This window comes from Pinus tabuliformis, chromosome 5_2 (genome assembly GCF_031772625.1).
Source record: "Pinus tabuliformis cultivar Carrire ecotype Pingquan chromosome 5_2, CPIR1, whole genome shotgun sequence".
Classification (NCBI taxonomy): Eukaryota; Viridiplantae; Streptophyta; class Pinopsida; order Pinales; family Pinaceae; genus Pinus; species Pinus tabuliformis.
In genome coordinates, this window is record NC_142306.1 from 931,255,805 (window position 1) to 931,283,296 (window position 27,492).

Here is a 27,492-nt window from a genome sequence, read left to right on the forward strand (position 1 = left end):
CAGGAAATGGAATTGGTGTTGTTCTAATGCAAGATGAAAGACCCATTGCTTTTGAAAGTCGTCCAATCAAGGGAAAGTTTTTAAGCAAAGCTATTTATGAGAAGGAAATGTTGGCAATACTCCATGCACTTAAGAAATGGCGACCCTACCTAATGGGAAGACACTTCAAGGTAAAAACGGATCATGATAGCCTTAAATACTTTTTAGAACAAAGATTATCCTCTGAAGAGCAACAAAAGTGGGTCACAAAGATGTTGGGTTATGACTTTGAAATCATCTACAAAAAAGGGAAGCAAAATGTGGTGGCAGATGCACTCTCAAGAAAGGATGAGGATGTGGAAGCATTGTTGTGTGCCATTTCTATTATCCAACCAGATTGGATAAACGAAGCAAGGGAGGAATGGAAGAATGACGAAGAAGTGTGGGCACTTATTCGAAAGCTACAACAAGATTCCAGTACTTCTGATACATTTAGCTGGCAAAATGATTCGTTATGGTACAAAGATCGCTTATACCTCTGTAAGAATTCCCAGCTAAAACAAAAGATTCTTATGGAATTGCACACTTCTCCCTTAGGAGGGCACTCAGGATTTTTAAAAACTTACCACAGGGTTAAGAAGGAATTTTTTTGGGATGGCCTTAAATCAGATATTCAAAAGTTTGTGGCGGAATGTTTGGTTTGCCAGCAAAATAAAGTTGAAACAATTAAGACACCAGGTCTATTACAACCTTTATCCATTCCAAGCCAACGTTGGGAGGAGGTTTCAATGGATTTTATCACAGGTTTACCCAAGTCTGAGGGAAAGAGTGTCATCATGGTGGTAGTTGACAGACTTACCAAGTATGCACACTTTTGTGCATTATCACATCCATTTAAAGCCAGTACAGTTTCTACTGCATTTATGGAAACAGTTCAAAAGCTACATGGAAACCCAAAGATTATTGTAAGTGACAGAGATCCCATTTTCACTGGAAATTTTTGGACAGAATTATTTTCTTGTCTTGGTACTCAGTTAGCTCATAGCTCATCTTATCATCCTCAATCTGATGGGCAAACTGAGATAGTAAACAAATGTTTGGAAGGATATCTTCGTTGCTTTGTATCTGATAAACAGACACAATGGGTCAAATGGTTGCCTCTGGCTGAATGGTGGTATAACACTTCCTTCCATACAGCAACAAAAATGACCCCATTTATGGCACTTTATGGGTATCAACCACCATCCATCACATCATATTTAAGAGAAAATTCTAAGGTTCAGGCAGTGGAACATCACATCGAACATCAACAACAAGTCCTCCAACTCTTAAAGGATAACCTCGTGTTGGCACAAAATAGAATGAAACAACAGGCAGATCAACATCGCAGTGAAAGAAGTTTTGATGTAGGTGATTGGGTATTCCTACGGCTACATATAAGCAAATGTCCCTAAAGCAAGCTAAGAAGGATAATAAATTATCACCAAAGTATTATGGTCCGTACAAGGTGTTGGAAAAGATTGGTACTATGGCATACAAATTGGAGCTTCCTGCAGCTTCTCGATTGCACCCAGTTTTCCATGTTTCATGTTTAAAGAAGGTTATAGGTGACAAGCTCCCAATTCAAACAATATTGCCAGAACTTGACGAGGAAGGAAAAATTATATTGGAACCAGAAGCAGTCACAGAAACAAGAACTCGACAGCTACGAAATCGATCAATTTCAGAGTATCTTATCAAGTGGAAGAACTTATCCGCTGAAGATTCCACATGGGAGGATGAGAATTTTATGCAGAAGTATCCAGAACTACTCAAGCGTTGAGGACAACACTTTTTTGAAGGAGAGGGGCATGTTGGGTCCCTATAATACTAGTGATTACCCCATTACTATTGTAGTTATACCCCCTATTTATATTGTTGTGCCCCTATTACCCCCATATTGTTATTTCTGTGCCCCATAGAATCCCTCTATTGTTATTTTTGTGGCTTTATATTATTATTGTTAGGTCGGCTGGATTATATTGTGACTCCTTAGACTCCTATATATAGAAAGGAGGTTTTGTCATTTGTATCATCCAAGAATTGTTCATTTATGTAATGTAAAGGAGGTTGCCCCCTCGAAGAGGATGAATTCTAAGGCGTGGATCTCTCTTTTCTATCTTTTTGTGAGCTGGTTTCATAACAAGCAAACTGGCAGTTCCCTTTGGGAATTATGTAGTTCTGGCTGCCAGTTTTCTGGGCAGTTCCCCAAAATTTTTTTGCAATCCCTACCTACTGGCCCCTCATGCAGCCCGTCCCGTTCCTCTGGAAAATTGCACAAATTTGGCAGACCAACCCTTGCTGACTGTTCATTCCGGAAAATGTGCAGAGCATGCCTACCCTGCCCTCCTACAACCCAGACTGTCCCTCCTAAAATTTCTGCAATTTTTCCTCCCAGCCGAGCCAGATGTTGCAGACAGTGATTATCGACTCAGGTTGTCTGTCTCCATCCCTTGGTGACTCTTGCACATTTTGCATCGCTAGTTTCCCGGATCCATTATACCGCATCACAACCCTCCTGCCTCTCTCGGTCACCTACATCCGAATGATCATGTGTCATGGTATACTAGGATATTTTGGATTTGATGTCATCTCGTCATGAGTGACTGTAGGTATAGGTACACCAACAAACATTTCAAGACAATGAATGGGATGAGAAAAGGGAGCACATGTAGATGGGAAAGTTCACCAACGGACGAACAAATGAAGCATGTGAAGAAGACGAAGGAACGAAGCATGCGAAGTAGATGAACACAACAAACATGCACCTTCACAAACAAGTGAACCTGTTAAGACTTCCGACATGAAAGCAAGGAACAACATTCTAGAGCTTCATCAAGTGAAGAAAGGACCATCGAAGAATTTGTGCACTTCACCATGCGGAGGTGAAGCTATGATACATCATGAAGACATCCATCACTTAGCAGCACTGTAGCTCAACACGCACTCCAATAGTAGCACAAATGTACCTGCATTGTCTTTTCAAGTAATGTCGAGACAAGTCATGATTCATGTTGCCCACATCTCCACTATGGGCTTATTGTCAATCAATGTGATGTAAGGTAGAAGTCCAAGAGACCCACTTGTTGAACATAGAGTCATGAAGTCGAAAAGTCATGGAATTTGAATGGTCATTAGGGTAGTTGAACAACCATAAGGGTCAGTTTCACCCTTGGCTATAAATACTCCCCTCATTTGTACATGAAATGACTTTTCACCTTAGCTCCTCCCACATAGCCAAGAGAGTTTGTAATGTTTTCTTTCAGGAGTAAGTAGTGTATCCAATGCCCCTTTGACGAGGTTAGTGATGTATGGTGTAACGGTGTGTCTTGGAACTTTCACTTAATTCATAAGCCTGTTAACATGCTAGCACGTTTTCACGCATGTATTGTATTTGTTGTAAAACAGATCTTTAACACTTGTAATGCATGTTTCTTTAACCATGTGTTCTACATATGAACTGATTCATTTGTTGTAATGCATAATCTATTAATGGAAATGTATTGTAAATGTTGTTAAAGATGTCCAGTCCATGTCGATTGCTCTGTCAGACATCAGACATACCTTTCACATGAGCCTTACTTTAACAACCATGGCACTCATCTCAAACTGATCCATGAGTGATGTATGTGTTATCTTACCTTGTATGTTGTGACTGTCGCATCCAAGTGGATTGCTCCGTCGAAAGCTGTGTATGTCCTTTCATGTTTTGTGTTCCTAGCCAAGTTGGGACTGATCCGTTTCAACTTGGAACTTGCCTTCACTCTCTTCCCCTCACAGTGAAAGAACCATTGACACAAGTACACTTATACTCACCAGGCACGTGAACCTCACTTCCCGAAGACAAAGCAGACCACTCTCATGTGTTGACAAGCAAGACTTGAGGCAAATCCTTAAGACAATGGCAACCAAGCCATCATACCAGATGGGACTCCCACACCAAATGGTGCGAGGTCTAGTTGGGACTTCATACCGGGGTGATCCCCTGAGTGTTGCTGCGTCCAGCACCGTCAACATTTCTGGTTCTATAAGGAGGGTAGCCAGTGGCACATGGCTGAAATTTCCCTCACACTCACTCATCAACCATCTATTCAAGGTAGTATCTCGCAACCCCTCTCTCGTGACTCTGCAGTTGGTTACTCCTCACCTCCCAGAATTGAATGTGAGATTTCATATCAACACCTTTGCTCCATTCATCCCATTACTCGCTAGTTCACGAAAGCAGTCATACTAATCCCAGGCATACAACATCTTCCATACACATCTAGAAAGCCAAAAGCCACTTCCATAGGAGTCTTTTTATTATCGGTGGCAGTCCTTGCTACTCTTGAAGGTTTGGAAGAAGCTATTGAAGATAAAGAGGAACCTCCAATATTCTTTGAAGATGAACAAGGCACTCTTGTGGTCTTGGGATCGATCTCCGGTATATGAGGTGGAGGCGAAGATGAACTGACAGACTTAGATCCAGAACCATCAGATTCTGAAGGAGAGCAAGAAGATGAAGAGGACGAAGAAGATGAAGAGATGGCTTACCCAAATCCTGAATGGATGACTCAGGGACCATTGCCTCTCTTGGATGTTTTGCACAAGATTCCGAAGTGAGTGGAGAGAATGAACATCAAGTTCAACCCTGCCAACACGGTGAAGGCAGAAGACCACTTAGACAACTTCTACCTACAACTGCAGACCCTTGGGGTACGTTTTGATGATGTAGCATGTAGATTGTTTCCATGTACCATGGATGATCACGTAGTTGCTTGGTATCATAGCCTTCCACCCAACTCCATATAGAACTGGGATTATTTTAAACGTATGTTCCTTGAAACATTTGTTGAGACATAACCCCAGCCATGCTACTCAAAGAATTGGGAAGCCTCAAGATGGAGGGAAAAGACAACGTGAAAGATTTCAATCAGAGGTTTATATGTATCTTGAACACGTTTGCAGTAGACACCAAACCTCATGACTCCATCACTGTCGACTATTACACGTCTGCACTGCCAACCACCATTATGGAGTTCTTTAAGCGAGTTACAAAGCCAACACTTTTGGAAAGCTGCGAAGGTTATTGCTGTTGAAAAAGACTTGCATGCCATTGGAGTCATTAGGTATGACGAATCAATGAAAGCCTCCAAGGATGCGAACAAAAATCCCCAAGAAATGACGAGCAAGGGAAGAGACAAGGAAAAAACTAATATTGAGACCCTCACTTGCCTTGTCAAGAACTTGACCACCAAAATGTCCGAACTCAAGCAATGGAAGACGAACACATTCATGAGTAGCCATCTGCCCAGATAGAGACTGGCAAGAAGTTCATCAACCGGCTCATCAAGAAACAACCGGTTCGGTTCCAAATTTGCGTAGAAGCCTATGTTCCAACTCAATCAATGCACTGATCCTAAGTGTTGTTCCTTCGATGAAGATTTTCATCCTGAAAAATCTTGTTCAGATTGGAAGCAAGTTGTTACCTCTATTGGTACTCATACACTTGATGTGGATGGTGACATACAAGAGTAGCCAGAAGACATTGATGATAATGAGGAGGTTACACCTGATGAAGCACCAATTTCTGGGCATGTGGTGAACTCATATCAGTGCTCGTAAGTAGTCTTGAAGACAAACATTGAGAAGCAGCCCAAAAATAAAAATGATTGTTACAATCTAAGGAGTAAAGGGGCTCCCCCTACACTTGAGGAGATGCAAGAGAAAGTGAGACAACTAATGAAGAAGGTCGATCCATTAGTTGCCTCAAAGAAAAAACACAAAGCAAGTCAAGGAAGACAATGATGGATAAGAACACATGCATGAGCAATAAGTTTTAGAACGATCTGTCGGACATCATGAGCATCCATTCCACCTTGGACACCTTAGTGGGTCTATCACCTCTGAATTAAAACATAGTCGATGACATGAAGAAAACTCGAGTGAACATCAGTTTGTTCAAGTTAGCTAAAGTCCAGAGTTAGCGAGATATCCCGCTCCGTGCATTGCAACAAACAAAAATAGATAATGTGGCCTCTACTAGCAAGGGAACATGCACACCTCCTAGATCACTATCCAGTGTGCACAATACACTCTGGATGGAAGAAGTAAACTAGGTTTCCCCCCATTCCTTCTTTCATTCTAAATTTTCAACTACAATGTCCACAACTGCTTGGTTGATTCTGGTGCAACAACCAGTGTCATGCCATTCTCCATTGCTAAGAAGATCAATGCATGATGGAGTGAAATATCTGCCAGAATCATCCAACTTGATAGAACATCCATACTACCCATTGGTAAACTACAAGACGTGATCATCTGACTATCCCATGATAGTCGAGTCTACCAGTGCATCAACATAATTTTTTTGGACATACCAGAAGCGTATGGTCTGCTTCTTAGCAGAGACTGGTCCAGCAAGCTAGATGGATACTTTTCTAGAGATTGGTCTCATATGTGGCTTCCGTACAAGGGCAGATGCAACCAAATCAGGGTGTTATCTGAGAGGTATATGAAACATAATGTCACTCCCATTAACGATGAGAATGAACCATTGGCCTTCGCAGAACTCATGTTTGGCACCGGCCTCCTGGAAAAGACATTGGAGTGTTATCTTGCATGGCTAGCTCCAACCTGATCAGAAAACCAGTTGGGACTCCTTCCTTACCCAATTGATGATAATGAAACATGTACATTTTGTTTTTCTAATAGTAGCAGTAGTAGCAACAATGACATTAGCAGTAGTACCAGCATGCCAAATGGTTCATGTACAAACAAGTTATGGGCCATGAGCCCTGACACATCAGGAACACATGATGGCTTAAGGACCAAGTGTATCTCAGTCATCCAAAGCAATGAACCATGCATGATTTCAAGCTTTTTGAAGTTCAGAGGCACAAACAATGATGATGAATCACTCAAGCTAAACACACGAAGGACCAACACTATGAACGGACAAAGAAACCTGGGAATCTACCATGATCTAAAGATGGCCAACCTCGGTACAATCTATAGACTGTAGCAACAACAAGTCATTTCCCACTTGATCGAAAAATACTAGGATGGGTCTACACAAGTAGATGGTGACCTGAATACCCACTACATGTAAGCAATCCAACATGAGATTCCAGGTAAAGGAGGAGACAAGCCATTGCAGGAAAGAACAGGTAACACATACATGTTGATTTTACTCCTTTCACCGAAAAGATTGACTAACATTTTAATTGTTTATTACTTCCAAAGTTTTTCATCATACTTGGTTTGCTAATTTAAATCCTATACATAAGAAATTTTGGAAGATCCACTTACACATGGACTTCAGAAACTTAAACCCTTCCTGGAATAAAAATAACTACCTCATGCCATCATCAGAGCCCGTGCTGCACATAGTACCTGAAACAGTGGTGTTGTCTTCACTTGAAGGTCTTATGGAATGCCACCAAGTTCTGCTACTAGAGCCGGTGGACCAGCACCGGTCCATGAGAGACTTGGCTCACACATGTATCATTTGCAATCACTTGACGGGAGGATTGATAATATTCCTATCAATGCCCAAGTCCTCAAACATTCGTTCAGTAGGCTGGGCCGCGCTCATGACATGTACATAGTCTGCTTGTTGCTGGTTGTTTCATTTGGTTTGTTTTGCTTATTATCTTTGCTTTTGCTTTGTTTGATTATGTTTACTATTTTTGTTCATGTGAAAGTTTTTTGTTTAATATATTGCTATTTTGTTTTCGGAAATAAGTGTTTCCAACTACTACGTTCTGGCTTTTCAATAGAGTATGTGGCTGAAATTTGAAGAGACTTGTGACACTGTAGCACTTGGCCAGTCTTGTGTCTGTTTTCTCTGTGCTTGGTTACAACCTTCGGTCAATGAGGTACTGACGGAAAATACAAACCGTCTGTAATGGAAGTTTTTGTCCAACCTTGAACCTGTGTCCACACTAGGAAGCCCCATGCATGTACTCAGCTTAATGCTCTATGTGTTTAAGCTAATCCAACTAGTAGAAACGAAGAAGGAGAAAATATAAACGAGCAAACCTATGTCAGAGGTCTTACATGCTTCTCTGAAGGAAGAACCTCTTCTACTCTCAATAAGTTGGGATCCCTCTTCCGCAAAAAAATTAATAAGTGCTTATGCACAGGCCTCTTGAAAAATACAAAGGAAAAAGAAGAGAAAGGCTTCCTTCACAGAGAGGTGAAGCATGCAACTCCACCGGGGTACTGACCAGGCTCGCTGGCAGTGGAACAATGTGTGTGTTCCTGTGTGACTCCACTAGGGTATTATCCAGGCCTGCTGGCAGCGAAGCAACACCAGAGATGAAAACTTATACTCTGAAAATCTTCAACTCGTGAGCCAAACTACCCTTCCCAGATTCGAAAAACTGACATCTAAGGTAAACTTTTTCCTGTGTTTGACTGAGTTGGCAAAGGGTGAACCATGTATGTCCATGAGGTAAGTAAGTAAACTGAACTAACTTGCACAGTGATTCAATACTTCCTGAAGGACCAAGGCCCTATGCTAACAATGAACCAAAATAGAGAAACTGGAGTTCTACAAGTGTGTCTACAAGTGTTATAGTAGCTACAACCACCCTCCAAAATTTTGGCCTGCACCAATTTCAAAGCCTCCCTTGAAGAGTTTTGCTTAATGACTGCACACACCCATGTTCACTCTGTGAGCTCATGTGAGTCTTTACATTCACCTTGTTGTCTACTGCACTCAAGTCTTTGCATGTTGATGTCTAACTCACACTTGCGACTGTGTTCTGGTCATGCTCAAAGCTTTTGCTTCATATGTGTTTGTTGTGTTCACCATGAAAGCATCTGTCGCACTCACACAGGAAGTCACAATCACCATCGTGCAAGCATGGTCTCGATCATGAACAATTAATCATGAGTGTCGCACTTATCGCTTGCACCGTCGGTCAGTCATGTTGAACATGTGTGTTTGGATGGTTGTTGTGTGTGGAGCATGATTGTTCAGAGGTCTTTGTTTCAGACGGATGTATACCCCAGGAAGTTTGTACACCCCTCCACGCGGGGGGGTGTGTTGGGGACTTGTCCCCCCTGCGGGGGTCCAGGGGGGCCGATCCCCCCCGGCTAGGGGGTCCGGGGGCCAGCGGTCCCCTGGTGAGGGCTTGAGGGTAGCGCCCCCAAAGCTAAAAACAGATGTAAAATTGCCTTGTAAAAGTATAGTAATTTCTAGTCAATCTGGGCTGCTCATTAGGCAGATGATCTAATGGTAGAACTTATGTTTAGTTTAGGTTTTTTTGCCCTAGAAGGCAACCCCTCTCTTTGTATCAGGGCATTGTATTTGAGGCTGCGTAATAGATGTGTAGACTGTGAGCGAGAAACAAAGAGGTGATACTATGAGAGAAAACAGAGGATATTACAGCGGATCTGCTGTAGGTTGTGTCTCTTCATTTTGCTGGATAATAGAAAGGAAGGACTGGCTGTTCGGGGTGGACGTAGCCCAAACTGGGTGAACCACGTATATCTGTGTCTCTCTTGTTTATGCGTTTCTGTGTTTATATTTCTGCAATATTTTATGTGTTCCATTGCTCCGTAATATATAATTTTATAACAACTGGTATCAGAGCCGAAGGTCTATTTGGCTGATAAATTCACAGGAAATAAGGGTTCCTCGTTCGAGTGGGAGCAATGGCAGAAGATGGTAAGTTTAGGGTCGAGAAATTTAGTGGCCAAAACTTCTTGCTATGGAAGATGCAGATGGAAGATTATCTGTATCAGAAAGCTCTGTACCTACCATTGAGCGGAAAAACAAAGAAGCCGACGGCTATGACAGATGAAGAATGGAACCTTCTCGGTAGAAAGGCACTCGGAACAATATGGTTGTGCCTCGTTGTGTCAGTTGCCTTCAACATTTCAAAGGAAACAATGACAGAGGGTTTGATTAAGGCATTATCGAAACTATATGAAAAACCCTCGGCCTCAAACAAGGTATTTCTTATGAAACAGTTATTTAATATGAAGATGTTGGAAGGTGGATCTGTTGCAGATCATTTAAATGATTTTAATACATTTACAAGTCAGTTAAGTTCTATAGGGGTAAACTTTGAAGATGAAGTTAGAGCTCTGTTATTCTTGTGCTCATTACCAGAAAGTTGGAATTGTTTAGTAATGGCCATTAGTAACTCTGTCTCTGGATCTAGTACTTTAAAGTTTGATGATGTTGTTGGTGCTATCCTTAGCGAGGAAATGCGACGGAAAAGCTCCAGTGAGACATTTTGTAATGCTTTGAGTGCACAGTCCAAGGGAAGAAGAATGGAAAGAGGAAAGAGCTCAAGATATTGCAGTAAATCAAGGAAAGGTAGATCCAAGTCCAGATCGGGGATAGTGTGCTAGAAAGGCGGAAAGAAAGGACACCGAAGGAAACACTATAGATCTCGGAAGGGAAAAGAAGGAGATGCACAACAAGAAAACAATCATGAAGCAAATGTGACATGTGAGGTGTTACAAGATGCTTTGATTCTTTCTTTCGAAAATATCACTGATTCCTGGGTGGTATATTCAAGGGCCTCATTCCATGCCACACCTGATAAGAAATACTTTCATGACTATGTTGAAGGAGATTTTGGACAAGTTCGTTTGGGTGATGATAAACCCTGTAAAATTGTTGGAATGGGTAAGGTTCTTGTAAAACAGAAGAATGGAAACCAATGGCTACTAAAGGAGGTAAGGCATGTTCCAGATCTAAAGAAAAATCTGATTTCAACAGGGCAGTTAGGCGGTGAAGGTTGTGTGACAACTTTCACAGATAAAGCTTGGAAGGTCACCAAAGGAGCCCTGGTAATAGCAAAAGGCGAAAAGGTTGGTACATTGTATTTATGCAATGGTATTTCTAACTCTGTTAATGCTTTAACTTCAAAAGGAGCAGATGCAGCATTATGGCATCATAGGCTCGGACACATGAGTTAAAATGGGATGAAGATTCTTCACTCAAGGAATTTGTTGCTGGGTTTGAAGAATGTTGATTTTGACTTCTGTGAGAATTGCATTTATGGAAAACAGAAGAGAGTCAGATTTCTCAAAGTTGGGAAAGAAAATAAGAGAGAAAAATTAGAACTTGTGCATACAGATGTATGGGGACCTGCTTAGGTATCATCTCTCGGTGGCTCTTGTTATTATGTTACTTTTATTGATGATGCAACTAGAAAAACTTGGATTTATTGTATTAAGAATAAATCTGATGTATTTGATACTTTCAAGAAATGGAAAGCTTTGGTTGAGATTGAGACAGGAAAGAAATTGAAGTGTCTTAGATCAGACAATGGAGGGTAATATTGCAGCAAAGAGTTTGATAGGTACTGTTCAGAGCATGGAATTTGCAAAGAGAAGACAGTTCCAAGAACACCACAAGAAAATGGTGTGTCAGAAAGGATGAACAGAACAATCATGGAGCGTGCAAGGTGCATGAGATTCCATGCAGGATTGCCTTTACAGTTTTGGGTAGATGGTGTAGATACTGCTGTTTATCTAATAAACAGAGGGCCTTCAAGTTCCTTGGATGGTGGTGTTCCAGAGGAAGCATGGACAGGAAAAAAGGTAAACTACTCTTTTTTAAAGCCTTTTGGTTGTGAGGCCTTTGTCCATATTGATAAAGAAAATAGAACAAAGCTTGAGGCAAAGTCAAAGAAATGTACCTTTATTGGATATGGTGTTAATGATTTTGGTTATTTCTTATATGATTACGAAAATCACAAAATAATTTGGAGCAGAGATGTAATATTCAATGAAAAGGTATTGTATAAAAATCAGTTGCAGGAAAAGAAACAGGAAAAAGAAAACAAGGAATACGTAGTCCTTGATGAAATCACTGAAAAAGTAAAGGTGCCTAAAAATAATAATAATCAACAACAACAACCACCACAACAACAACAGGCACCCCAAACACCTGAAAGTGGTGTTAGAAGATCTACCAAGATAAGTAGACCCCCTGAACGATACTCTCCTTCATTATATTATTTATTGTTGACTGATTCTGGTGAACCCGAATGTTATGAAGAAGCAATGCAGGTTGAAAGCAGGAACGAGTGGGATGTAGCCATGGAAGAAGAGATGGACTCCTTAATGCATAACCAGACTTGGGACTTAGTCAAGTTTCCTGCAGGAAAAACTACATTGAAGAATAAATGGGTTTACAGGCTGAAGGAAGAAGATGGAGGAAAACAGAGGTACAAAGCTAGACTTGTGGTGAAGGGGTTTGCACAGAAGAAAGGTATTTATTTTTATGAAATATTTTCTCCTGTTGTTAAAATGACTTCAATCAGAACTATTTTAAGTCTAGTAACAGCTGAAGATTTGCATCTCGAGCAGTTAGATGTAAAGACAACCTTTCTCCATGGGGATTTGGAGGAAGAGATATATATGCAACAACCACAAGGATATGAGGTGAAAGGGAAGTAGAAACTAGTGTGCATGTTGAAGAAGAGCTTGTATGGCTTAAAACAGGCTCCAAGGCAGTGGTATCTAACATTTGACAAGTTTATGTCGGAACAAGGTTATACTAGATGCCACTCTGATCATTGTGTTTATCTGAAAAAACAAAATGATGGCAACTATATTATATTGTTATTGTATGTAGATGACATGCTTGTTGCAGGGTCTAACATGCAGGAAATAAATGTGCTCAAAAGAAAATTGGCAGATTCATTTGCAATGAAGGATTTGGGAGCTGCAAAACAAATCCTTGGTATGGGAATCACTAGAGACAGGAAAAATCACAAATTAACATTGTCTCAGAATGAGTACATACAAAAGGTGTTGAAAATATTTAATATGCACAATGCAAAACCAGTTAGTACACCTTTTTCTAGCCATTTCAAACTTAGTAAGGAAATGTGCCCAAAGACCCAAGAAGACATGGATTATATGTCTAAATTTCCATATGCATTAGCAGTTGGAAGCTTAATGTATGCAATGGTCTGCACAAGGCCTGATATTGCACATGCAGTGGGAGTTGTAAGCAGGTACATGAACAATCCAGGAAGGGAACATTGGATGGTAGTGAAATGGATTCTCAGATATTTGAAAGGTACCACAAATCAAGCATTATGCTTTGGTGGTGCAAACATTTCTCTACAGGGATATGTTGATGCAGATATGGCAGGTGACAGAGATAACAGGAGGAGCACTACAGGATATGTATTTACTGTTGGTGGAATAGCTGTTAGTTGGGTATAAAAGATCCAAAGTGTTGTTGCAATTTCAACAACAGAAGCAGAGTATGTTGCTACTACAGAGGCTAGTAAAAAAATGATTTGGTTACAAAGGTTTATGGGTGAATTGGGTAAGGAGCATGATATGGGCACGTTATACAGTGATAGCCAAAGTGCCATTCATCTTGCAAAGAACTCAGCATTTCATTCTAGGACTAAACACATACAACTCAAGTACCATTTCATATGATCAGTGTTGGAAGATGGAGAGTTGAAGTTGGAAAAGATACACACTAGCCAAAATCCTGCAGATATGTTAACAAAAGTTGTCACCAGGGAGAAACTGAGAATATGCTCAGTTTCAATTGCTCTTCAAGGATGACGATGAAGATGAGAAATAGCCAGGTCCAAAGAGGAGTCATTCTCCAGCAAACGAAGCAGTGGTGGAGTTGCTACAATCATTCTCCAAGTGGGAGTTTGTTGTGTGTGGAGCATGATTGTTCAGAGGTATTTGTTTCAGACGGATGTATACCGCAGGAAGTTTGTACACCCCTCCACGCTGGGGGGTCCGGGGGCCAGTGGTCCCCCGGCGGGGGCTCAGGGGCAGCACCCCCAAAGCTAAAAATAGATGTAAAATTTCCTTGTAAAAGTATAGTAACTTCTAGTCAATCTGGGTCGTTCATTAGGCAGATGATCTGATGGTAGAACATATGTTTAGTTTAGGGTTTTTTTCCGTAGAAGGCAACCCCTCTCTTTGTATGAGGGCATTGTATTTGAGGCTGTGTAATAGATGTGCAGACTGTGAGCGAGAAATAGAGAGGTGAGACTGTGAGAGAAAACAAAGGATATTATAGCGGATCTGCTGTAGGTTGTGTCTCTTCATTTTGTTGGATAATAGAAAGGAAGGACTGGCTATTCGGGGTGGACGTAGCCCAAACTGGGTGAACCACGTATATCTGTGTCTCTCTTGTTTTATGCATTTTCTGTGTTTATATTTCTGCAATATTTTATGTGTTCCATTGCTCCGTAATATATAATTTTATAACAATGGTCTGGTCATTCGTCGTCAAGTCAAGCAAGTGTGTGTTCATATGATCACCTATGCATCTTCCAACTGTTCACACACTTAGTCATTTTTTGCTGAAGTTCTGATGATCAGACTCCTCACAGACAACCAGACCATCACCCCACTTTCGACGTGATCGACTGTCAACCAGAACAACGTAGAAACACCAAGCTAGTTCTTTCAAGCTACGCTACCCGTAAGCAACTCAAGTAATACTCATGTTGGCCACCCGGAAAGCCGACTAGCTATTCATCTAAGAAATTGTGCAGTGCTCAAGAGTAGGCCTCCCGATGTCCATCAGTCAGCTCAGCCCAGAAATTGCATAGAGATGATCAGTAGGCCGACCTCCCAGCCTTAGTGCATTTTTCCCAGCCAGCAGTTCCCAGCAGCAAACTGCCTATTTCATCCAGGAATTGCATAGTTTCTGCTCCCATTGACTGAGCATCCAACTAACAGTTCCCTTGGGAATTGCATAGTTCTGGTTGCCAGTGACCCCAACACCCAACTAGCAGTTCCCTCTAGGAACTGTGCAGTTTTTGCTGCCATTGGCCCCAATAGCCAATTGGCAGTTCCTTCTGGGAATTTCATAGTTCTGGCTACTAGTGACCCGAGAAATCAACTGGTAGTTCCCTCTGGGAATTACATAGTTCTAGCTGCCAGTGACCCTAGCAGCCAACTGGAAATTCCCTCTATGAATTACGCAGTTCTAGCTGCCAGTCTCCAGGGAAGTTCCCCAGAAAAATTGTGCAATCCCTACCTGTTGACCCCTCATGCAGCCTGATCTATTCCTCTGGAAAATTTCCAAATTTGGTTTTCCAATCCCCTGCTGAATGTTCATTCCAGAAAATGTACAGAGCATGCCTACCCTCCCCTCCTACAACCCATACTATCCCTCCTAAAATTTGCACAATTTTGCCTCACAACCAAGCTAGACCTTGCAGATAGTCACTATCGACTGAGATTGTCTGTCTCCATCCCTCATTGACTCTTGCATAGTTTTCATCAGTAATTGCTTGGAGACATCATCCTGCATCATAGCCTTGCTGCCTCTCGAGGTCACTCGCATCCAAATGATCATGTGTCGTGGTAGACTAGGATATTTTGGATTTGATATCATATCATCATGAGTGACTGCAGGTACAAGTACACCAACAAATGTAGGTTTTAACCCCATATAGAAATTACCTGCATACGAATTCTAAAACACAGAAAATAAACAATGCGAGATCATAACACATAAAACACATATACACAGAGATTTTCCCCTGGATCCCAAAACTAGGACTACCAGCTTGATTTTTCATTATGTTCCTTTGAATGTTACAATACATATTTATACATGCCGAAGCATCCAATACCATGGACCGGAAACCATCGCGTCCAATACCATGGATCGAAAAACATTGCATCCAATACCATGGACCGAAAACCATTGCGTCCAATACCATGGACCGAAAACCATCGCGTCCAAAAAAAATGTACGAAAATCATGCACAAAACCATAGGTGGGTCCACCCAACCTAACGTAGGGTCCAAAAAAAAAAAATCCGGGGCACTGCCCTAGACCCCATAAAGTGGGGTTATGAGTGCCCTTCAAGCCCCCTATTAACTACGTGGAAAGAATATAACACAACCGAACATTCTCCCACTTGTTGTTTTCTTTCCACAGGGGGCCACGAGAGAGCTTAGTCATTTTCCCAGCCCTGAAATGCCCATTGTCTCTCTACACCAAGAGAACTTCTCAGAGCTCACAGATTTTGTCAATGCATCTGCAGTATTCTTCTAAGTGTCCACCTTTACCAGCAACACCTTTTTGTATTCTATCATATATCTCACAAAGTGATACTGAACATCAATGTGCTTTGTCTTTGAATGATATGCAGGGTTCTTTTCCAAGAAAATTGCACTTTGGCTGTCACAGTCTATCCTTATAGCTTCTTGTACTAACCCCATACTTGAACACAATCTTTGCAACCAAACTGCTTCCTTGATTGCATGAGTGGCTTCAATGTGTTCTGCCTTTGTAGTTGATAGTGCCACTACAGATTGTTTCTTACTCATCCAACTGACTGCACGTCCAAATAGGTTAAACACATACCCACTTGTAGATCTTATCTGATCCAGATCTCTAGCCCAGTCTACATCAACAAAGCCACGAATATCCAACACTCTGTCAAATCCTGGTCTTCCTTGGTAGCACAGACCATAATCACTAGTGCCACGCAAATACCTGAAAACCCGCTTCACTGCTGTCCAATGCTCCTTTCCTGGTTTTGACATAAACCTGCTCAATACTCCCACTTCATGTGCAATGTCTAGTCTAGTACAAACCATTGCATACATCAGGCTACCGACTGCACTTGCATATGGAACACGGGACATGTCCTCTTCCTCTTCTTGTGTCTTGGGACATTGTTCAGCAAATAACCTCACACCTACAGGAATAGGAACCTTCACCGGTTTACTATCTTGCATATTAAATGTCTGTAGTATTGTCTCAACATACTTCCTCTGGTTTAACCAAAGCTTCCTCCTTGCTTGATCTCTTTTAATTTCCATGCCCAAAATATAGTTTGCAGCACCAAGATCTTTCATGTCGAATTTGGAGGACAATTGGGTCTTCAAATCTTGGATAATTTCTTTCTCATTTCCAACCAGCAACATATCATCCACATACAAGATAAGATAAATTACACGGTCACCAATTAATTTAAAATACACACAGTGATCTGCTTTGCTTCTAGTGAAGCCAAGTCCCCATATAAATGTATCAAATTTCTGATACCACATCCTTGGTGACTGTTTTAACCCATACAAAGACTTCTTTAACTTTCATACCAGTTCTTTCTTACCCTTCACTGCAAAGCCTTTAGGTTGCTTCATGTGTATTTCCTCTTCTAGATCCCCGTGAAGAAATGTTGTCTTCACATCCATCTGTTTTACCTCAAAATCAAAAGCAACAACAACAGATAAAAGTAATCTAATAGAAGTTACCTTGGCAACAGGAGAAAAAATATCACTAAAATCAATTCCTGGCACCTGGGAATAACCTTTTTCTACCAACCGAGCTTTGTATTTCTCCACTTTTCCTTCTCCATTTGTCTTCTTTTGAACACCCATTTGTTGCCAATGGGTTTCCTTCCAGATTCCCGGCACCTGGGAATAACCTTTTGCTACCAACTGAGCTTTGTATTTCTCCACTTTTTCTTCTGCATTTGTCTTCTTTTGAACACCCATTTGCTGCCAATGGGTTTCCTTCCAGCCAGCAACTCCACCAGATCCCAAGCCTCATTTTTGTTCAAAGATGCCATTTCATCAACCATGGCCTCTTTCCAGAATTTTCCATCCTTTGAATCTACTACTTCCTTCACAGTTATGAGATCATCGTCAATAATAGATAAAGAAAAATTTGAATAGAAAGCAGATGGACTATACCTTTCAGGTTACCTTCTTTCTCGAACTAATCTTCTCATAGCCGGAGTTTGTTGCTCTTCATCTTTTGATTCATCCTTTGCTGTAGAGTCTGATTCTTCCTCCTTTAGCTCAAACTCTATCTTCTCAGGTTCCTTTCATTGGACTTCATGTTTAATAACATCTTTCACCTCTTTGAACACCACATCGGGTATACACAACCTCCCGTGTGATTGGGTTCCAAAGCTTATAACCCTTTAAACCATCCTTATACCCAATAAAGATGCACTTTTCAGACTTACTATCCAACTTGGTTTGTTTCTCCTTTGGAACATGTACATATGCATCACATCCAAATACCCTCAGATGTGAAAGAGAGTTTTTCTTACTAGTCCATACCTCTTATGGAGTCTTATCCTCCAATGCTGATGAAGGTGACCTATTGACCAGGTAACATGTAGTATCCACCGCCTCTGCCCAGAATTCCTGTCTTAACCCGACACCACTAAGCATGCTTCTTGCCCTTTCCATCAACGTCTTATTCATTCTTTCTGCAACTCCATTTTGATGAGGTGTATATGGAGTAGTCTTCTGCTGTGCTATACCACACTTCTTACAGAATTCTTCAAATTCCTTACTACAAAACTCTCCACCGTTATCTGTCCTCGGCACCTTTATCTTCTTCCCTGTCTGGTTTTCCACCAGAGCCTTAAATTCTTTAAACCTGTCAAAGACTTCAGATTTCTTCTTAAGGAAATATATCCATGTATTCCTTGAGAAGTCATCTATAAGTGATACATAGTACACAAAATTACCTAGTGATGGAACCTTCACAGGTCCAAACACATCACTGTGTACAAGTTCTAATATCTGTTTCTCCCTCTTACTACCGGAGGGGAAACTCACCCGATTCTACTTCCCATATACACAATTTCATAGAAATCAAAATCCATAGATCTATTACTCATACCTTCTACCATACCTTTACCATGAAGTATCCGAAGGCCCTTTTCTCCAATATGTCCAAGCCTTTGATGCCACAGCATGGTCTTCTCTCCAGAGACCACTAGATTTTTCGCTCCACTTTCAGGAACCACAGAACTATTGCACCCATCAATAACAGTGCTACCTTGTAGCTTGTGTTAGGGCCTAAATCTACCTCAGGCTGAGAAAGACAGGATCTAGGGTAACATCAAACCATGCTTAACCTGGTAGCTAGCCCTACTAGGTCAGGAGAGGGCTCTCTCCTTGTCAATCTCAGAAAAATATATCAAATGAAGCTTGAGATGACCGATGTAAAGACTAATTTTAGGCTAGGTATACGCTCAGAGGAGTTTGATTGATTTTGATGATGTTTTACTGGCTCAAATGTGAAAGGCAGATTTGGGTCCAGGGAAAGGACTCAGTTTTGTAGAGGCTTCTGTGGGGAGAGGTTGGAAAATGCTTTAGTACTTTAAATTGAATGAGATGGAGAGTCTTAGGACTAGTGAGGAGTTGGAGAGGGCATGAGAGTCTCAGGGATCCTCTTCAAACAGTAGAAAACATAAATAACCAAACAAACCCTAGGTAGAGCATTGCAACTTCAATGATTTCTACCTTTATCCTTGATTCATTTAGTTCAGCTGAAAAAGAAAGAGAATGGAATACATAAACACATGTAAAACTTGAATTACAGAAGAAGAAACAATACCAAATCAATTTTCCACAACAATCCCACAAAAGGCTGCAAACCCTGGTCTATTCCATTGCCAAATTGCAGAGATGAATGTACAATGTTGCTCAAAGCTTTCACAAAAGTCCAACCTTGACAAATGACTGAAAAAGTACTAGATATAGGCAACAAACATCACATGCTAGGCTTTAGGGGTTGACTTCATGAGTTTAGAAGTTGTTGCAACAAGATCTAAACTAAGAACTGAAAGTAGGCAGTGGAATAGCTTGCCTCTAAAATCTAGGAAACTGATTCATTCAGTTCAAAACTACATTTTTATGATGTATCAACCTCCATGAATGAATTTTCAACATTTTTACATCAAAGTCCATAAAGTTACATCAAATTACATCATGAGTTTGACCATGAGAGAGAATAAAGGTCAAACTGAGAAAAACTCGGCGAGAAATAGAGTTGTTTTGGCAAAAATGACAATTTTACATCCTGTGCGCTGCGCCTCAACCCAGGTGCGCCGCGCCAGGAACTTTCACAATTTTTTGCTGCAAATTCGCTCCTTCGGCCTCAAACGCAATTTGGCTCTTGCTCACTCTTTCTTTGGGCACAAATGATGTCTTCAACATGAAAATTACTTTATATACCCATCACTTTAATTTTTCACTTAAAAGAAACCCACTTTTCTAATGTTAGGATTACACTTTGTCTTTTAAAACTCTGTTTTGGCAATTTGAGTTGCTTTTTGCCTTTGATGGACTAATGTTTTGAATTTTGGACTTTTGTGCAGGAGCTGGAGTGTAGGAGCTTGGCAAGGTGACTAGGGCAGTATCTCGGAATTATTACATATAGGAAAAAGGAAATTACATGAAATTTTGTACATAAAATATAAAAAACTCTGTTTTTCCTCAAAAGAAGGTTTTGAGGAAGATCAACCACTGAACATGTGATTATTGAATTTTTTTATTTCAATTACTTTATTTGACCTCCTCATGTGCATGCTGACCATTATTGAGCTTTTACAAGACCTTGAGGACAAACCCTAGACCTAATGAGACCTAAAACCCTAGAAATGATTTTTTGCAGATCTAAAGAAAAAAAATGACTATAAATGACCTGAAAATGGGCTAGCAGGTAAAGATCATGAGGGAAAAATTTATAAAATTCCACTACCATCAGATGATCCATGATCCTAATGGAATGTAGTTAATCGGATGAGACACCTAAAATGCAATGCAACAAAAGGATTTTGATCACTGATGGAGGGATGAAAATACCGACACTAATAGCTTGTACAGAGTTGCAATCCGAACTCCCCGTATCAATACTAGTGCTCCCCAAACCATCTTGCAGGTATCCTTCTCGAACAATGTTTTTACACCTGCATCATCCAGCTTGCTAATAGAAATCAGATTTCTGGCTAATGCAGGAATATGTAGAACACCTGGAAGCATTCTAACCCTTCCACCTTGCAACTTCAACTTTACTTTTCCACGACCAATGATTCTAGTCTTCCTGTCATGCCCCAAGAAGACATCACCACCATCATATTTCTCATACTCACATAACCACTCTCTATGGGGAGTGAAGTGAAAGGATGCACCTGAGTCAATAAACCATGCCTCATGATCTACATGTGTACTTGAAGAAGCCAAGTACACATCCCCACCTTCATCTGAGGTGGTTTTCGCCTCTACAGAAGAAGCCTCATCAGATCCCTTTCCTTTGTCAGGAGCTTTAGATTTACAGTCCCTTTTGTAGTGCCCTTCCTTTCCACATTTCCAGCACACCACCTTTACAGGTTTTCCTGGAGATTTAGATCTCCCTTTAGATTTAGATCTCCCACTCAATGACTTATTTTTGTTTCTGTTTTGGGTCCACCCTCGTACAGACAAGGCATCACCATTTTGGCTCTCCATATTTTTCCATCTCATCTCCTCCGTCAACAAGGATGAGACTATTTCATCAAAATGCAAGGCAGTTGCATTGCTACCTATTGCAATAACGAGACTATCCCACGAATCTAGTAGAGAACACAACAAACTGATGCACTTATCTTCATCTGAAATTTTAATATCAACAAATGCTAACTGACTTACCATAGTATTAGATGCATTCAGATGCTCTGTCACCGAGTCTTCATCTTTCATCCTCAGGTTATACAGTTTTTTCTGCAGGAACAATTTATTCACTAGAGACTTAGATTGGTACAAAGTCCCTAATTTGTCCCACAAAGCCTTTTCCGTAGCTTCCCCTGATACATTCAGCAATACTGAATCTGAGACACAAAATTGCATTGTGCTCTTTGCCTTCCGATCCAACTTCTTCCATTCTTCATCAGACACTCCCGTTGGTTTAGTACCCAGATCTACCACGATCCACTGGTCTTTATCCACCAACAGATCCTCCATCTTGAGTTTCCACAACTCAAAACTCTAACCATTAAATTTCTCGATCTCTATCTTTCCACTGCTCGCCATCCTCTTTCACCACCAGAATCGATCTCGCAGATCTCCTACTGAACAGGGTCTACCACGGGCTCGAGCAAAACCCCTCAGCAATAAAGACATCCCCTTGAAGCCAAAACAACTCTGATACCAAATGTAGGTTTTAACCCCGTATAGAAATTACTTGCATACGAATTCTAAAACACAGAAAATAAACAATGCAAGATCATAACACATATACACAGAGATTTTCCCCTGGATCCCAAAACCGGGACTACCAGCTTGATTTTTCATTATGTTCCTTTCAATGTTACAATACATATTTATACATGCCAAAGCATCCAATACCATGGACCGAAAACCATCACGTCCAATACCATGGACCGAAAACCATCGCATCCAATACCATGGACCGAAAACCATCGCGTCCAAAAAACATGTGTGAAAATCGTGCACAAAACCATAGGTGGGTCCGCCCAACCTAACATAGGGTCCAAAACCAAAATTTTCCTGGGCGCTACCCCGGACCCCATAAAGTGGGGTTACGGGTGCCCTTCAAACCCCCTGTTAACTACGTGGAAAGAATATAACACAACCCAACAACAAACATGTCAAGACGATGAATGAGATGAATGAAGGGAGCACATGCAAATAAACACGTTCACCAACAGACAAACGAATGAAGCATGTGAAGCAAATGAAGGAACAACGCATGCGAAGCGGACGAACGCAATGAACATGCACCTTCATGAACAAGTGAGCCTGGCAAACCTTCCAACATGAAAGAAAGGAACAACATGCTAGAGCTTCATCATGTGAGTCAAGGACCATCGAAGACTCCCTGCACTTCTTCATGCAGAGGTGAAGCTATGATACACCATGAAGAAATCCATCACTTAGTAGCATTGTAGCTTGACATGCACTCCAATAGCAGCATGAATGTACCAGCATTGTCTTGTCAAGTCATGTCGAGTCAAATCATGAGTCATGTTGTCCACATCTCCACTAAGGGCTTGTTTTCAATCACTGTGATGTAACGTGGAAGTCCAAGAGACCCACTTGTTGAAAATAGAGTCATGTAAATCGAAACTTCATGGAATTCGAATGGTCACATGGGTAGTCGAACATCCACAAGGGTCAGTTTTACGCTTGGCTATAAATACCCCCCTCATTTGTACATGAAAGGACTTTTCACCTCAGCTCCTCCCACATAGACAAGAGAGTCTGTAATATTTTATTTGACGAGTAAGTAGTGACTCCAATGCCCCGCTGATGGGGTAAGTGATGTATGGTGTAATGGTGTGTCTTGGAACTTTCACTTAATCCAGAAGCCTGTTAACAGGCCATCACATTTTCACACATGTATTGTATTGGTTGTAAGACTAATCTTTAACACTTGTAATGCATGTTTCTTTAACCATGTGTTCTACATCTGAAATGATCCATTTGTTGTAATGAATAATCTATTAATGGAAATGCGTTGTAAATGTTATTAATGTTGTCTCGTTCGTGTCGACTGTTCTGTCAGACACCAGACAGACCTTTCACATGAACCTTGCTGTAACAACCATGGCACTCATCTCAGACTGATTCGTGAGTGTTGTACGTGTTATCTTACCTTGTATGTTGTGACTATCGTATCCGAGTGGACTGCTCTGCTGGAAGCTGTGTATGTCCTTTTGTGTTGTGTGTTCCTAGCCAAGTTGGGACTAATCCCTTTCAACCTAGAACTCACCTTCACTCTCTTCCCCTCACAGTGAAAGAACCATTGACACAAGTACACTTACACTCACCAAGCATGCGAACCTCACTTCCCGAAGACAAAGCAGACCACTCTCCTATGCTAACAAGAAAGAGTTGAGGCAAATCCTTAAGACAATGGAAACCAGGCCATCATAGAGGATGGGACTCCAACACCAAATGGTGTGAGGTCTAGTTGGGACTTCATACCGGGGTGATCCCCTGAATGTTGGCAGGTCCAGCACCGTCAATAGAACCCTTCGCCTTTTTATTGTTTCATGACTAGTTGTAGGTTGTCATGTGTTTAGAGTGAGCTTTATTTGTAGAAGAATGTTTCCTTGAAGGGGAAACTAGCCATTATTTTTGTTGACACATTTATGTACTCTTTATCTAAAGAATTTTTTAGCATAATGAGAAGGGGTCATGCCTTTAGAGCTGATCCAAGGAGATGTAGCCCAGGAGGGGTGAACTCCTTTATCAATGGCCAATGTATTATTGTTTGATGCATGCTTCCATTTAGAGTTTTGGTTTCATGTTTTAAGTTTTCTTCATGAAACTATCTTAAGAAAAAACACATAAAATTCATGTTTTTTCTTGCTATTTTGGAGTACAACCTCAAGCACATTTTTATATTCTAATGAGGGGAATTAGCATAACATTACTAATCTGCTCCAGTTCAAATCAAACACCCATGTTCAATGATAGTCAACCATAATCATACATAGTCCACCATGGTCAATCATATTCACCCATGGTCAACATGGTCTTCCATAGTTGACCATGGTCAACCCTAGTCAACCATACTTAACCATAGTCAACCATGGTCAATTGCATTCAACATTTGTCTACCTTAGCTAACCATGGTTAACATGGGAAACATTGTTAAGCATAGTGAACTATAGGCTTTCACATGCAACTAAAGGCAACCATAGTCAATCATGGTCAAATAGGGTTAAACATGGTTAAATCTGGTCAAACATGGTTAAACATAGCCAATAAGGTCAAACATGGTTCACCATAATCTACCATTATTATCCATTGCTAACCATTATCATTCATAGTTAGCATGGTAAACCTTGGTTAACCATGCTTAACCTTAGTCAACCAAGATCAATAGTAGTTAATTATGGTCTACTAATCCCCCTCATGCATGTTACTCATCAACTAGCTCAACCACATTATTAAAAGTGGTTGATATATGCCAATTGATGCCATTAGTTCTTGAAGGGTGAAAAATTGTGTTTATTGGCATATATCATCTAATTTTAATAGTGTGGTCATGTTATTCTAATATCAATCAATATTGTGAATAAAAATGACAATCAAAGATATGAAATATGTCATCTGAAATACATTTTTTTATATCAATCAATGTTATAAAGATTAGAAAATATTGAGTGATACAAGGATCTATGTCGATGGAATAATATAGAATATCAATTGATATAGAATTGGGTTGATTAACCTAGATGACAACATCTCTCTCTTTCTCTCTCTCTCTCTCTCTCTCTCTCTCTCTCTCTCTATAACTTTTCTAGTTCATTAACATGTTCATGTTTCTAGAGTGACGAATTTACAATTAGTCATGTTGTTGACAATCTTTTGGAGTAAATTGTGTGCACTAAATTGAGATGTCCAATGTTTTAAGTGGACATTCCACCCATTGATAGGCACAAAGAAAGTAGTAATGTCCCTGATGAGGGGTGGATTTTCCATTCAAAACTATTTCAAATTAATACACACAATTTACTCCAAAAGATTCTCAACAAAATGTTTATGGTTTCAAATTCGATAGCATGACTAGTTTTGTTTGCACTTGTTCAACTTTTGTATAAGCATGAAAATATTACAAATAGTTTCATCATAACAAATACAAAAAACATGTTACCTAATAAAAAGTTATTGATGTAGTCTAATTCTCCTTTGTTTTGTCCTTTTTGGCGGGAAATTTAATGATACAATTCTTGGTGAAATTCCAAATTTTCATGGTTTAAGTCGTGTTTGAAAACATAAAGGGATTCAAGACCTTGAAACTCCTAGGGCACATAGATTTTATGGAATACACAACTCAATCCTATAATTCCAATAAAGCCTGCTTAGATTTTGGAAAAAATAGACTAGAAAATATGCCTCGAAACGTGCCAAAAAAACAGAATAGTTAGACTACACAAAATGAATATTCTAAAATCTACTAATTTTATTTCAAAATTATTTATTCTATTTTTTTTTTCTTTCACATATGTATATTTTTACTAATTACTTGAATTAAAAAAATACATTTTTTCTTATTTTTCTAAGTTAAAATATTATAAAAATAAATAAATTCTTCAAAGTTAAAGCATGTTTACTCACTATGTATTTTAGGTTAAAATACTATAAAATCAAAATAAATAATACAAATCTATAATAAAATCTATTATATATTTATTAATTAACTACCTTTTTTTATAATATTTTGATTTTTTAGGGGGTGGTAAGAGGGGGAGGGATTCTTCTAAATCCCGAAGGAATAATTGTGGATAAATTTTCGTGGGGACTTGGTAGGAAAATAAATAATCAGGTAGAGATGTATGGAATTTACTTGGGGCTATCAATAGCCCAAAAGAGTGGTATCAAGTACATAACTATTTGGGAGACTCCTTCCTAATCATTCAACTCTTAAGAGCTAATGCACCTCAAAAATATAATATGCTAAGCTTATTGTTCCATCAGATCAAGTATATCCTTTACTCTTTTTCTTGTGCCCCCTCTTTCCATATTCTTCAAATTCTCAATAGTGAAGTTGATCTTCTCACAAATAAGGCTTGCCTCTTAGTATAGTGGAAATCAGAAATTAATGGTATTGTTGGTCAAGTTTTCATTGCCTAAATGAAGCTCACGATCAATCTTTGTAACCCCAATATAAACATGTGCCTTTATCCATCTATATATCCACTATCAAAATCATTTTCTCATTTGAACAACCTTAAATTATCTCCTTTCCCCACATTTCTATCTCCATGTATGATTGTTAGGAATATTGGTGATACAGTCCCACTTGCAATGATAATTTGGCTGGTCTTGTACTAGCATAATGTGGCACCTCATGCAGATCAATCACATGCAAACATGATGCATTGATTGGAACTAATGTTGCCCCTTTCTATCCTTCAACTAAATTATTTGGTATCTCTCTCCATTATCTTTATCATCGTGCCTCATTCATGTGGACTGAGGAAGATTAGATGGGAATGTAATGTAGAGTTCATGGCATACGAGGAAGGTGTCTTCTCAATTAGTTGGGTGATTATTACTCTGTCTTGGGACCCTAGCTTAAGTGATGCGAACTTGCATAATCACATGGGACTATCCGATTGTAGAGAGATTAAATTGAGGAGAGGTAGCTTTGTTCTCTCCATTCTGTGTGAGAGGGGATAGTTATGGTATGGGCATCCTCTGAATTTTAAGTGAATGGAAATTCTGTTAGCAAGGGTGGTGCATAGTCAGGGAAAATGGAATCTCATTGATGAGATTTGGGCTACTAATTGGTTCCTCTATCACTGGGAATATTTTTAAGGAGTAAAGCACCACTTTAGTTGGGGAGTTTGGCATCTCGCTCTCTAGGGCTCAGAGATAACTATGTCCATTCTCTGATTAACTAGTTTAGTGTGCACTAGGGAGAATTATGTCTGCTTAGAGTTCAAAACATTACATCTTGGAATAAATTGTATTTTTCTCTTCTGTTATCCCTTTCCTTTTGGGTTTCCATTCCCTAAATTAGAAATTAGGCTATACGGTCGAACATCTCTGAGTGTAGGAAAGGAAACTAGAGGTTTCATTATTACTTCATTTTCAGTAGGTTCTTCTTCTTTCTTTTAGCTTTGGTCTCAGCAAGCCACACTGATGGATTCAAGTTCAGAGTCAGAATCTACTGCCTCAACCGTATGAGAACATTACAGGAAGACTCATGAAGCAATGAACACTGAAATTTATGATTTACAAGTC